Source organism: Equus quagga, chromosome 6, assembly GCF_021613505.1.
Source record: "Equus quagga isolate Etosha38 chromosome 6, UCLA_HA_Equagga_1.0, whole genome shotgun sequence".
Lineage (NCBI taxonomy): Eukaryota > Metazoa > Chordata > Mammalia > Perissodactyla > Equidae > Equus > Equus quagga.
The window spans coordinates 51,712,126-51,723,765 of record NC_060272.1 but is presented as its reverse complement, the minus strand read 5'-3'; the positions used below and the strand labels follow the sequence as shown (position 1 = coordinate 51,723,765).

At 37.7% G+C, this 11,640-nt stretch overlaps 1 pseudogene; it reads right to left on the bottom strand.

Moving 5' to 3' along the window:
* Window positions 1-6,151: 6,151 nt before the first annotated feature.
* LOC124240727 (polypeptide N-acetylgalactosaminyltransferase 11-like) lies at window positions 6,152-7,605 on the bottom strand (annotated as a pseudogene).
* Between the last annotated feature and the right edge of the window lie 4,035 nt (window positions 7,606-11,640).

Here is an 11,640-nt window from a genome sequence, read left to right as displayed (position 1 = left end):
TTTATCTATATTTCTCTTTATATAAAGTATATGCTAAAATATAAATATATAATTCTACATATATATCATTATATAAGATTTTTAAAGAAATGGCTTATACTACCAAAAATTCTGTAATTATATTTCACACATATCCTAAATAGCTGTAACATGAATGTCCAGTGCTATTGTACTTGAACTAGCATATTAAAAGGCATGGAAGAAATATTAAAAAAAGAAACATTGAGCATTAGCAAGAAAAGAAATATTTTACATTCTTAAAAGTAAAAATAATTAAAGACAGTTCACCAGGAGAAAGAACATCTGTAATTTGGGGTTTATTTGCTTTTCAAAAGGACTTTTACACTGTAGAAAAATTAGACTTTGCAATATTTCATAAAATATTTACTAAATTTTATATAAGGATGTAAAATATATTTTAATTAAAATTTTACATAAGATTATACATACCTATATACATGTATATTCTTCATGAGTTATTAGGAATATATATGTGACTCAATTATTGAATTAATGAAATCTCATAATGAATATTTTCTCATCTGTGCAATTGCTAGAAACCACAATACTTGGGAAATAAATTCAGTGTGTCATATTCTCACATTAACACAATTGCATTAAGGTAAAATCAGAAATCCTCTGGCAGATTCTATAACTGGCTGATATTCTATTTGAATCCTTGTTTTCTATCTCCCTTATCAGTACATTGTTTTTCACATTTTCTCCAAAATGGAAATTTGGGGTGCCGTTTACATTTCTCATTATCTTCATTTGCATTATGTAGTCTCTAATCTCAAATTATACTGAAATGACCAAAGTTGGACTACAGATGAAGAGAGAAGCTGAAACTAGAACTCTAAATTAACTAGAAAATAGATCATCAGTTCTTAAAAATTAGTATTTTTAGAATATATCTGAAAGCTATAGGGTACTGGTAGGAGAAACTTAAATTATTGTGGTTTTATGGTTGAAATAGTTGGAATTCTAGTGAGTGAAAAAAGAATCTAAGCCTATCATGAGAAAAAAAGTTGTTACTCGAAAATCAATAACAACTCTTTTTTGCAGATATATTAGCGTATATTGGGTGGACTAAGAGCCATACGAAGACAAGAATGCCCATTTAATGTGAGCACTGCCGCCAATTTACATCATTTACTTCCACATCATTTTCAGATACCTGACATTAGTCCATTGTTTTGAATCTAGAGATGCAACATGCAGACAAAATTTGGTTTCTAGACATGAAATATCTGTAAATACATTTTAAAATGCCCTTCTGTCTACTCTCCTGGTGATCATTCTGCTGTCCTGTACAAGAGCATGTACATCCTTCTGGTTTCTACGCTTGACTCTGTAAAACGAGTTCACGAGGTTGAGGTTTTGCAGAAGCTCGTCGTTCACAGCATGCCTGCTGAAAGCTGATTGCACAGTATCACTTTCTCCACATATGGAGAGGCAGATACCTCACTTGTCACAGACTATTGAAAGTCGTCAGCTTTCATCAGTGGATCCTGACAACATGGAAGGAATGATTCACCTGAAGGAAGCAGAGGGCACAGCATTTCAAAAGTGATCTCTAAAGACTGATTACTTCTTGTCCTTGACACGCTGCCAAGGGCTAGATACATGGGATAGTTGGGATGTAATGGAGCCTACAAGTCGCTAGTTGCCTAGGGTCCCCCTGGGCCGACGAGAGGATAGCATGCTTGACTTTAGTTCAGTTTTCATTACGTGTTATAAACTTTTGACTGCTCTGACATGCCTTGTCATTGATGTGTCAAGATTGGACTCCGACAGGATGCCTGGCCTGATTGAAATCAAGAATGCTCTATTGGATCTTATAGAAAATAATGGGAAAGCTTCTGTTGTAGGACCTTGAGCAATGGAATACATTTCATAATCACGTCATTGAAAAACAGAGGCTTATTTTAAGAGCATTTTAGTAGAAGTGAAGGGGCTTTCCCTGACATGCAAAAATGCTAACTTAATCATACATTATAAAAATTCAAAAACCATCAAGTCACAAGTTATACTTTTGCTTTTTAAAGGGCTAACTTTGCTGGTGAAAATTTGTCCATCCAATACCTACTGCTAAGTGGAGTTTTGTTGTTTTTACTGCAGTTGATGTAAATGACTTCTTTAGTACTCAAGAGAAATCACAAAAGACTTGTTGTCAAATGAAAGATAAACTCTGCTTTTGTTATTCTGGTATTCAAAGTGCTCACTTGATGATATTTGAAAATCTTTTATGACTGCTTCATGAAATGCAGTTTCGAACAATACAACCTCGCTCCATAAGAACACTATCAATGATAACAGTGGTTTCCCCTGTGGAGAAAAGATTGTGGATCAAACTGTTTTTTTCTTCTCCAAAGATATTTCCTACTCATAAAAGTTAGCAAACAGGAAGATAAGGGTATTATTTTAGCCACAGTAAATCCTAATCAAAGCAGCAGAATCTGGTGGGAAGGAGTAGTTCCAAAGCCTGTTTCAGGTCGATTCTGTAATTTTGCAGTAGGAGAGAGCCCACTTGTAGATTAAAAGATGCAGTCCGTCAGTGCCTGGCAAAGTTAATATTTTGAAGAAGTTAAGTAAACAATCACATTTCTCCCTTGAGTTTGAGAATGTTGCCAAAGCAAATAAACATAACTTTCATGCTGGTATTTGAAAGAAGTGATCACCTTCTAAAAACTTCCATGCAAAGAGTCGTTTAAATATAGGCAGAAAAACCTGTGGGGTGTAAAACGTTATTATTTTCTAAACTTGTTCCTTTCCTCACGTTTCTCTGCGCTGCATGTGACCAATGTTAAAAAAAAAAAAAAAAAGCAAAAAACAGAGCCTGACAGCAGTTAAAGTGGTGAAACAAATCTTATTCAGGAACTATTGCAATAGGGGACTAGAGACCTCAGTATAGAACTGGGCTCAATTCTGAATACAAGGACAAGTGTGGATTTATAGTCAAGGAGTGCGTAGGGGGTGGGGGAGGAGATTAGTGGATGGAAAATCACTAAGGGGAGGGGATTCTGAAGGCAGAATGGGAAGGCAGGCCGGGGTGATCAGATATCACCTGGGGGATGGTGGGAGATGAGGCATTTGATCAGATATCAAGAGTAGGGGATACTCTCTAAACTGACGTGGCAGTATTCTTGCTAAAACTAGGCTACACAGGCCCAACGAGGATGGGGACAAGGTCGAGGCCTAGTCCAGAAGAGGGCTCAGAGGAGCCTGACTAAAGTTTGGTCAAGGAGAGAATCTTCATCAATGGTAAAGATTACTCTTCATTGGCACTAAGTTTACCACGTACGTTAATTGTAATTTTTTTCATTTCTATTTTTCTTGTCATAAATTATTAACCTGAAATTAACTTACATCCATCATAATTTTCTGTAACCTATGGGTATCTTTTATGAAAGTTTGGTACCAGTTTGGAGAAAACTACATATTATTGTCTAAAGTATACATTTAATGTGTGAAGCATGTAAGAATTGACTGCAAGTGTTTGAAGTAGTGGTTGAGAGTCAGGCTTTAGCGTCAAAATTTTCATTGTTGGCTCTATTATTTGTTAGCTGTACAAACTTGGACAAGTTACTTAATTACCCTCTATACCCAAGTCCCTAAACATGTAACATGGAGATCATCATGATATCTATCCTATAAGAATGTTGTAGAATGACATAAAATTGGATACATAAAGTTCTTAGTACTATAGTCTCTCACCATATAATAATTTAATTAGTGTTAGCAATATTGAAAACAAAGATGAAGAGATTTATTTAAATAATTCTATTTAATTGGAAAAGAAGCAGGGAAACAAGGTTTCTAGAATTGAATAAAACTCTTTAAAATTCTGGACCCTAGATGCTGTCATTGCAGACTGCCCTCTCTGTCAATTGTGGTTTTAAATCTGTTACTTATACTTGTGCAGCTCCTCAATGTGATAAATTATTCAAAAATATACAATGTCTACACCTTAGGTTTGGGGGAGATAAGGAAATACGGTATCTGAATTGAAAAGAAAAAAAATCAACCTTGGTCCAGAAATCATGATGGGGACAACGAATATGAGTATTTATGGAAACAGAGGAAGCAAAACATATACAGATGTAAAAGATCTATTAGCTTAAATAGCAATCTACCTGTTTTTGCTAAACACAAATAAGTGTGTATACATGTGTGTGGCTGCATGTGCGTGTCTTTTAGATTCTAATTTCAATTTACCCCTGAAATTGAATTTTCTTGTTTCCCTTGGGAGGCAGTTTGCTGCATAGTCTTGAATATTTCATTCAGAGATGTTCATCCATCTCGTTCAAAAAAGTTCACCTGTATTCAGTTTCACTTTCCTTATTCTCAAATTTGATTTGGCCCATCTTTTTCTATTTATAATCTTCTGCCAGGCCCTAAAATGCATTATTCTGAATTGACAAACAGGACTTACAATACTACAGCGTTATGTAATTAGAAGATGAGAGTTGTGTTAATTTAAGTTATAGTTAATTAACTTATAGTCCATGACCCATGCTACTTTATTTGTTTCAATTTGATCAAAAGATGCTAAACACCTGCTGTCATTCTTCTGATTTTGCCCAAAGTTCCAGTTCAATCTTAGAGTGTTTGTTGTTCAAATCAGAAATTATGTGAACAATGCCCAAAGGATCTTTGGCACTTAATACAGGTTCACATGCTGAGCACTGCTAAAATAAACCATAACTTTTAGCATAAACAAATGAACTTGAATTTTTAAAAAGTTTCAGTAGCACCTTCTCTGTGTAAGGCAGAGTATTACAGTATCACCATTTAATGCTGTTGCACATGTTAGAAACTGACTGCAGTTCTTTTTGAGAAAACCAGCCTTGGTAGACATTGACATGGGAATGCAGAGCAGATGCCAGTATGATGAGCAACATGGCTTTCATGGGGCTCTCCCTTATATTTTTAACAGCACAAATGTCACCTAGTTGTAGGGGAAATGGAAATAAGATGACTTTTCCAGCTTAGAGAAGGAGCACCTTTTTAGATAGTTTAGTGATGACTTTTTCCAGTGTAGCATGATCCATCCGTGAGCAATTCCACAGCAAACTGACATTTTAAAAAATCCCCATTATATTGACTTTGCTGAATCTATTGTTGTCTGTCACAAGAATATTTTCAACGTTTGGAGGAGAAATGGGGATGGACACAGAGAAAAAAATGGAATACATTCAGAATACATGGTAGTATTGGAAAATTCTTAGCTTTATTTTCTAATTTTACTGAGAAGCAAATTGAGAACCAGAAGTGAAATGAACCTTAACCCTAACCCTAATCTAAAAACCCACACAAAGTGAGTTTCTCATTTCCTTCTATCTTGTGGCATAACAACTTCCCACAAGATTGGGATGATGTTGAAGTCTTTATCTTTAGCTTTGACGGCTTCCTTAGCTGTAAACCCATTGATCTAATAATCTCTATATATTCATTTCTTCACAAAAATATTTTAAATGCACCGCAAAAATTTGTATTTTGTCTTTCACATTTTTAATTTATCGTCTTCCTCGTCAGGTGTGCTCTTCCACCTTATCCTGACATCTTTGGTGAAGTCAACATTTACTCCCTTCCTTTGGGAGTCATCTTTTAATTTCTCTCCTTCTTCACCTTGATTTCTGATGACTGGATGAATAGCAGCATGAGCTTCTGCTTATTTGTTTCCCATTGTACCCTGTACGTTCTTTGGGGAAACAAATTTAGTCTTAGTCATCTTTGAATACCTAGAGTTTGCTAAACTTTCTTGCACACAATAAATAACGCACTAATGGGTATGAAGTGATGGGTGCAATAGGGTCTTTTGTTTGTTTGTTGATGCAGTAGCACTTATAACTCTTTGAGGCTGGCATATGTTTGGCTGAATGATAATAAGGAGCATTATTTTTCTTTAAAATCTGTTCAGAGGACTAAAAGCTATGGAAATAGTGAGTATGTTGAATTGAGAAAGAAGTTGGGATGTTAATCATCTATGTGATAACATTTACTCAGATATGCAGATATCAACATGAGGACAAGTTGAAAGTGGACACAAAGAGTGTGAGAAAAATGAGTTAAGAAACTGTGGCACAGCCCAGAGGAGAACTGAGGAGGGTCTGAACTAAGGCATGACTTGATTACCTCATACTATATGCTAGAATTTTTTGCTTAGAAAGTAGGATATAAGTGCTGTGGTGTCCCAGTCTTTAGGAGATCCATATGGTCACCTTTTTCAAAAAACATGTCCTACTCTAGAGCAAGGGATGATGAAGAGCTTACATCCACACATTTAGATCCTAAATGATATTTCTGAACTTTCTCCTCCCCAAATATCCACGCCACTGTCATACTGTCCAATTTATTGAAATAGTGTCTGTTCACAGCAAACAATTCTCCAGCCATTGTAGGTGACTTTATTGGTACAGTAGTTCCTTCTGGTCCTACCATCTCAGAGAGGGCAACAAGATCCCATTTGAAGTGCAGCCCCAGCTAAATTCTCCCAGTACCAAAGGGATGAGCTATAGGTGAGTGTGTCTATGCTGATGACATCAATCGCTTGGTAAGGCGTAGCCTGCCAGTCCTGCTGCATGACAGCCAGTAAAGGCTGCAGCCACACCACCTTGACTTCACAGTGGCCGTCTGTGAACACAGGACTTCTCCTGCAGAATAGGGTGCTCCAATTATTCTTTCTCAGATCAATTCCTTAGGCTTTGTATTTCTTATTACTTTAATTTTTCCAAGGCACTATATTTGGACATATTTATCTAGCTCTCCTTTCAAATCTTCGAAGTCGCTATCATCATCCATGAAGATGACTTCATGAAGACGATGTTCTGGTGTGCTGAGACTCTGTCCTAAGCAAGGCAGACAAGCTTCATTGTAGAAAAATAACAACACTAGCGACTGGCCCATCAGTCAGGTAAGACTTTTCTCTACAGGCTGCATTTCTTGTGCCTGGCAAATCTCTATGTCAGCCCAAGTGCTTACTAATAAGCACATTAAAGGCATGTTTTGGATAGCCCAAGTCTCTTAATTCCTGATGGCTTTCATTAAAAATCATCCAATTCAGAAGAGAATTTCACATTGCCTTTTTCTGCATCTTCAATATCTATCACATCACAGTTTTGTTTGGTTTGAACTGTGACTCTCATCCTAGACTTGGAGCTTGAGTGAGACAGGGCTAAATTTGGGGGGAACAGTTGAAGGGGCCAAGACCCTTGATGGGTACATTCTTCAGCATTTGAGTCATTTCACTGAAGTTGAAATAAACAAAAAGCAAAATTGTCCAGGTCACAGATGTAATAAAGCACTCATAACAGAATATACAACTGTGACACTTCCCATTACAGACCTAGCATAGCTGAAAGGCCATTTTCAGGTTCCTGGAGAAGAGGCTGCTGGAGCCAGAAACTGGAGCTGGAGGCTGAGCATGGATTAACCTGACACTGAGAAACATCGAGGACGCAGTCTTGGGGGTCCTTATGCTTCTGTGGGCTTTACCTCTGGGAACCACACCAGCTCCTCAAGGTGAAGATGCCAGAGAGTCCCTGGTGGCTCCCAACACCGGCAGCCCAAAGTCGCGGCCTTCCGGGACTCCAGCTCCGGCATCCTCCTTCCCCGCCCGCTGGCTTCCCAGCCGCTTTAGGCACGGTCCTGGGAGCTGCCTGTGGGGAGACGCAGGCGTGATACACGGGGCCGCCACTGGCTCACCCTGGCCCTGAGGCCTTGCGCCTCTACCTTCCGTCCATTTGTCTTTTTCCCAAAGAGATTAGCAGACAGGCTCTTAAAGTTAAACAAGTTAAGAGCATGTCTTGGGAAATAGCAAAGAAGAAGTTTAAACGATTCCATGCCTCTCTTGATTCCTTTTTGAAGTGAACCAAGGAATATTTGAAATAGAAAAGATAGGGCCAAGTTCTACATGAAAGCAAGGAGGAGGAGGAAAAGGAGAAGAATAAGGGAAAATAACAGTGCTCCACTGGTAGCTGGTTGTCGGGTTTTTTTAGTAGCTGAAAATTTTCCTTTTGCAAGATTTTGTACAATTTGGTTTCTGTCTTCTCTGGAGGTGGGTATTTGCCTTGGGGGCAAACAGTTCCTTTGATGTCCTTAACTGCATTAATATATCTTTTCCTACACAGAAGGAAGGCATTTTGTCCAAGCATGTGGCACACTAACAGATAGAAGGTGCTAAATAAACAATTTATTGAATTAAATTGAAGAGTAAGCTTTTGGTTTAAATTGAGACTCCTTTGTGATTTTATTTGTGTTGGTTCTATAAAGTAGTAATTGAAAAGTGTAAAAAATAATACTATCTACCTCAGGGTTGTCGGAGGATAAATAAAGTCATATTTGGCGTGATTTAGTTTATCCTTGGCATACAGTAAGATCTCTTGTTGAGCTATTATCAGAAATAAGTGCACATGGTACTTACTTGTGCATATATGTGTACATTTGTTTCCATATGTGTACATTTGTATGTGTGCATATATTTTTAAATACTATAACATCATGATTAATATGTATCTCTAAATTTACTTAAAATGATTTCTTTATTTTTGAAATTTAAATTTATATATTTTTAGGACAGTGTATATTACAATTGCATAAAGTACCTTTAAGGGTTTTTTAAAGAGCTATTCTAATCTTTATAGCTTTCGATATTTTAAAATCTATCTTTAAAATGTGGGATTATCCCCTTGAGTCTATGAGAAAAAGCTCAGATTCCAAAATTGAAAGAATGTGTGTCATTTCTATCTAGAGCGCTGGCACGTATGAATTGCACAGGAATGGGGAAGATTAGCTAGGAACTCGGCACGATGTAAAAGCATCTGAGAAGCAGGAGGAGATGATACTTGACCTTTTGAGGCTTCTCAGGGGGATTGAAGTTAAAGCAACTCCAGGTGGTCTTCAGAATCACTTGACATTTCCCATAAGTGATGGGCCAAATAAGAAAAAGCCAGGGAAAGTCAGAGTTACAGTAAAGTTCCATTTCACCAATTTATCAAATATATTTATTTAAAATATCTCTGTGGCTCTACCGTTAGTATCTCTCAAATGTCTGTCTATACTCATTGCAGCAGCCAACACGGTACTTACATTTATCAAAGTTTATCCTCAGGTCTTTTCCTTTGTAATAGCCTTCCCTCAGGGCCCTCAGGCAATTCCAGGGTTTCAGCAATTGCATCTGTATTGATCACCTAAATCCACGTTGCCAGCCCTGATATTTTTTCTGAGATCCAGACCCATATTTTTAACACCTGCTTTATATCTCCATTTAGATAGCCTAGCCACACCCAAGACACAGGTTCTTCTTTTTTCAAGATGAATTAGCATCTACAGTTTGATGTGCTCTGTACTCGACACTGTGGCTGCAAAGATGAAAAGACAATGGAGCCTCTTCCTCGAGAAGCTTGAGGTCTAGAGCACTTTTCAACAACTTTTTTTTGTTTTTTTTCTGAAAAAGAACAAATAAACCCAATTCACAATAGAAGCTAGAAAGGCTTTCCCAATACGCCGTGGCAGGAAACTGCTTCTCCCACTTTGGGGCCATTTGCACAGTACCATACCTCTATTAGACCACTTACCACATTTCATTACAGTTGTTTCTTTGTCCTAGGGGTCAGCAGACTAGAGACTGCAGGCCAAATTCCACAGTGGACTGGGTTGGGAAGGATAAACAGATTACAAGTTGTTAAGAAACATGATTTTTATTTGCTTCCAAAAAAGTTCCTCTCTGAATTGAAATTTACCATTTCTGATCAAGGATCCCACCGGGCTCTGAGACCATCAGCCTGGGAACATTGGACTCTCTCTTACACTGCAACCTACTTCAGTAGGTAAGTTGCCCCATCATGTAGACAGGGGCTAGTCTAGGCTTTGCACAATCAGTAATTTAGATGATAGGGGAATTTTACTTAAGTAAAGAATTCCAAGTTATTCACACATAGTTCAGTACAGGCCTTGGAGGAGGCAGTACAAGTGAGGCTCTCAGACACATGATCTTTACAGTAAATCCTGTGTCCACATGCTCCCTTCTATTTCTGCTTCCTTCCTCTCTAGTTCAGACGTTCATTATGCTTCACTTGGACATCTGTTATAGACTCTTATATTGGTCTTTTATGGTCGCCATAACAAATTACCAGAAATTGGGTGGCTTAAGACAGAATTTATTCTCTATTCGTTTGGAGGACAGAAGCTTGAAATTAAGGTGTCGGCAGGGTTGGTTCCGTCTCAAGGTTCTGAGGAAGAACGATTCCATACCTCTCTCCCAGCTTCTAGGGCTTGCAGACAATCCTTCTCGTTCCTTACCTTGTGGATACGTTACTCCAATCAGCCTCCATCTTTACATCACCTCTTCTCTGTTTCTTCTCCTCTTCTTAAAAGTTCTCTGGCCACAGCATTTAGGGCCTACCTTAAATCCAAGATGATTTCATTTTGAGATCCTTAACAATAGTATCTTCTAAATAAGGTCACATTCTGAGGTTCTGGATGGACATGATTTTTTTGTGAGACACTATTCAATCCAACACACTTAACTCATTTTCAACTTTGGTAGGCGCTCACTTACTATTGTGTTGCCAGAATCTCTTTATTATACATAGTTCTAGTCTTGTTACTTCTGTGTTCAACAATATTCATAATTTATCAAAGCTCCTGAAATAGAGCATAGACACTTCTCTTGGTATTTAATGATGCTGTGTCATTTCAGGATCCATGCTTTCTTTCCAGGTGTTTTCTTCTATCACTGTAAACTCTAGCTAAATTGGTTTACTTCTTTTCTCAAAACCAACCCTATGTTTTCTTGCCCCTGTCTTTTGGTTATTCCTTCCTTTAAACTGGAGTGCAATTCCCATCAAGTCACTCCTAATGAAAAATATCTATTAATCTTTAATAACAATTTTAACAATTAACAAATGAGTTAACTAACTATCCTCTACCAGAAAAATTTGTTGCCTCCCTCAAATGTACATAGGATGTTATTTCTCCCTTCTTTGAATAATAATAGAACAATTCATTTTCTTTTGCATAGATCTTTATTGCTTCTAGAGCACACACAGATCTTATTGATTCTCATTCACTCTAAATATTATTGAAGTCATTTGTACGTTTGTCTAATTTTCCATAGGTTTGGAGCTAGATGGGCACAAAGCTTGTGTCTTGGTCATTTTATAATTCCAGCATGATTAGTGTAGGGTCTAAGAAACAATGTATCACCACCATATAGAAATTATTGTTCTGTGAGGGCTCATGCTATACTGGTAACATGGAACCTTAGGATTATGGGCATAATTGTTAGTAGAGATCTGCCTCCTTCAGGATTCTGTCTAAAACAATACTGCAAGGTCGTTTTTAAAATCTGAGGATGGGGCTGGCCCCGTGGCCGAGTGGTTAAGTTCGCGTGCTCCACTGCAGGCGGCCCAGTGTTTCATTGGTTCGAATCCTGGGTGTGGACATGGCACTGCTCATCAAACCACGCTGAGGGGGCGTCCCACATGCCACAACTAGAAGGACCCGCAACGAAGAATATACAGCTATGTACTGGGGGGCTTTGGGGAGAAAAAGGAAAAACATAAAATCTTAAAAAAAAAAACTCAGGCTATTATAAGACAATCATACAATTAATGACAACACAGTTCACACTATATA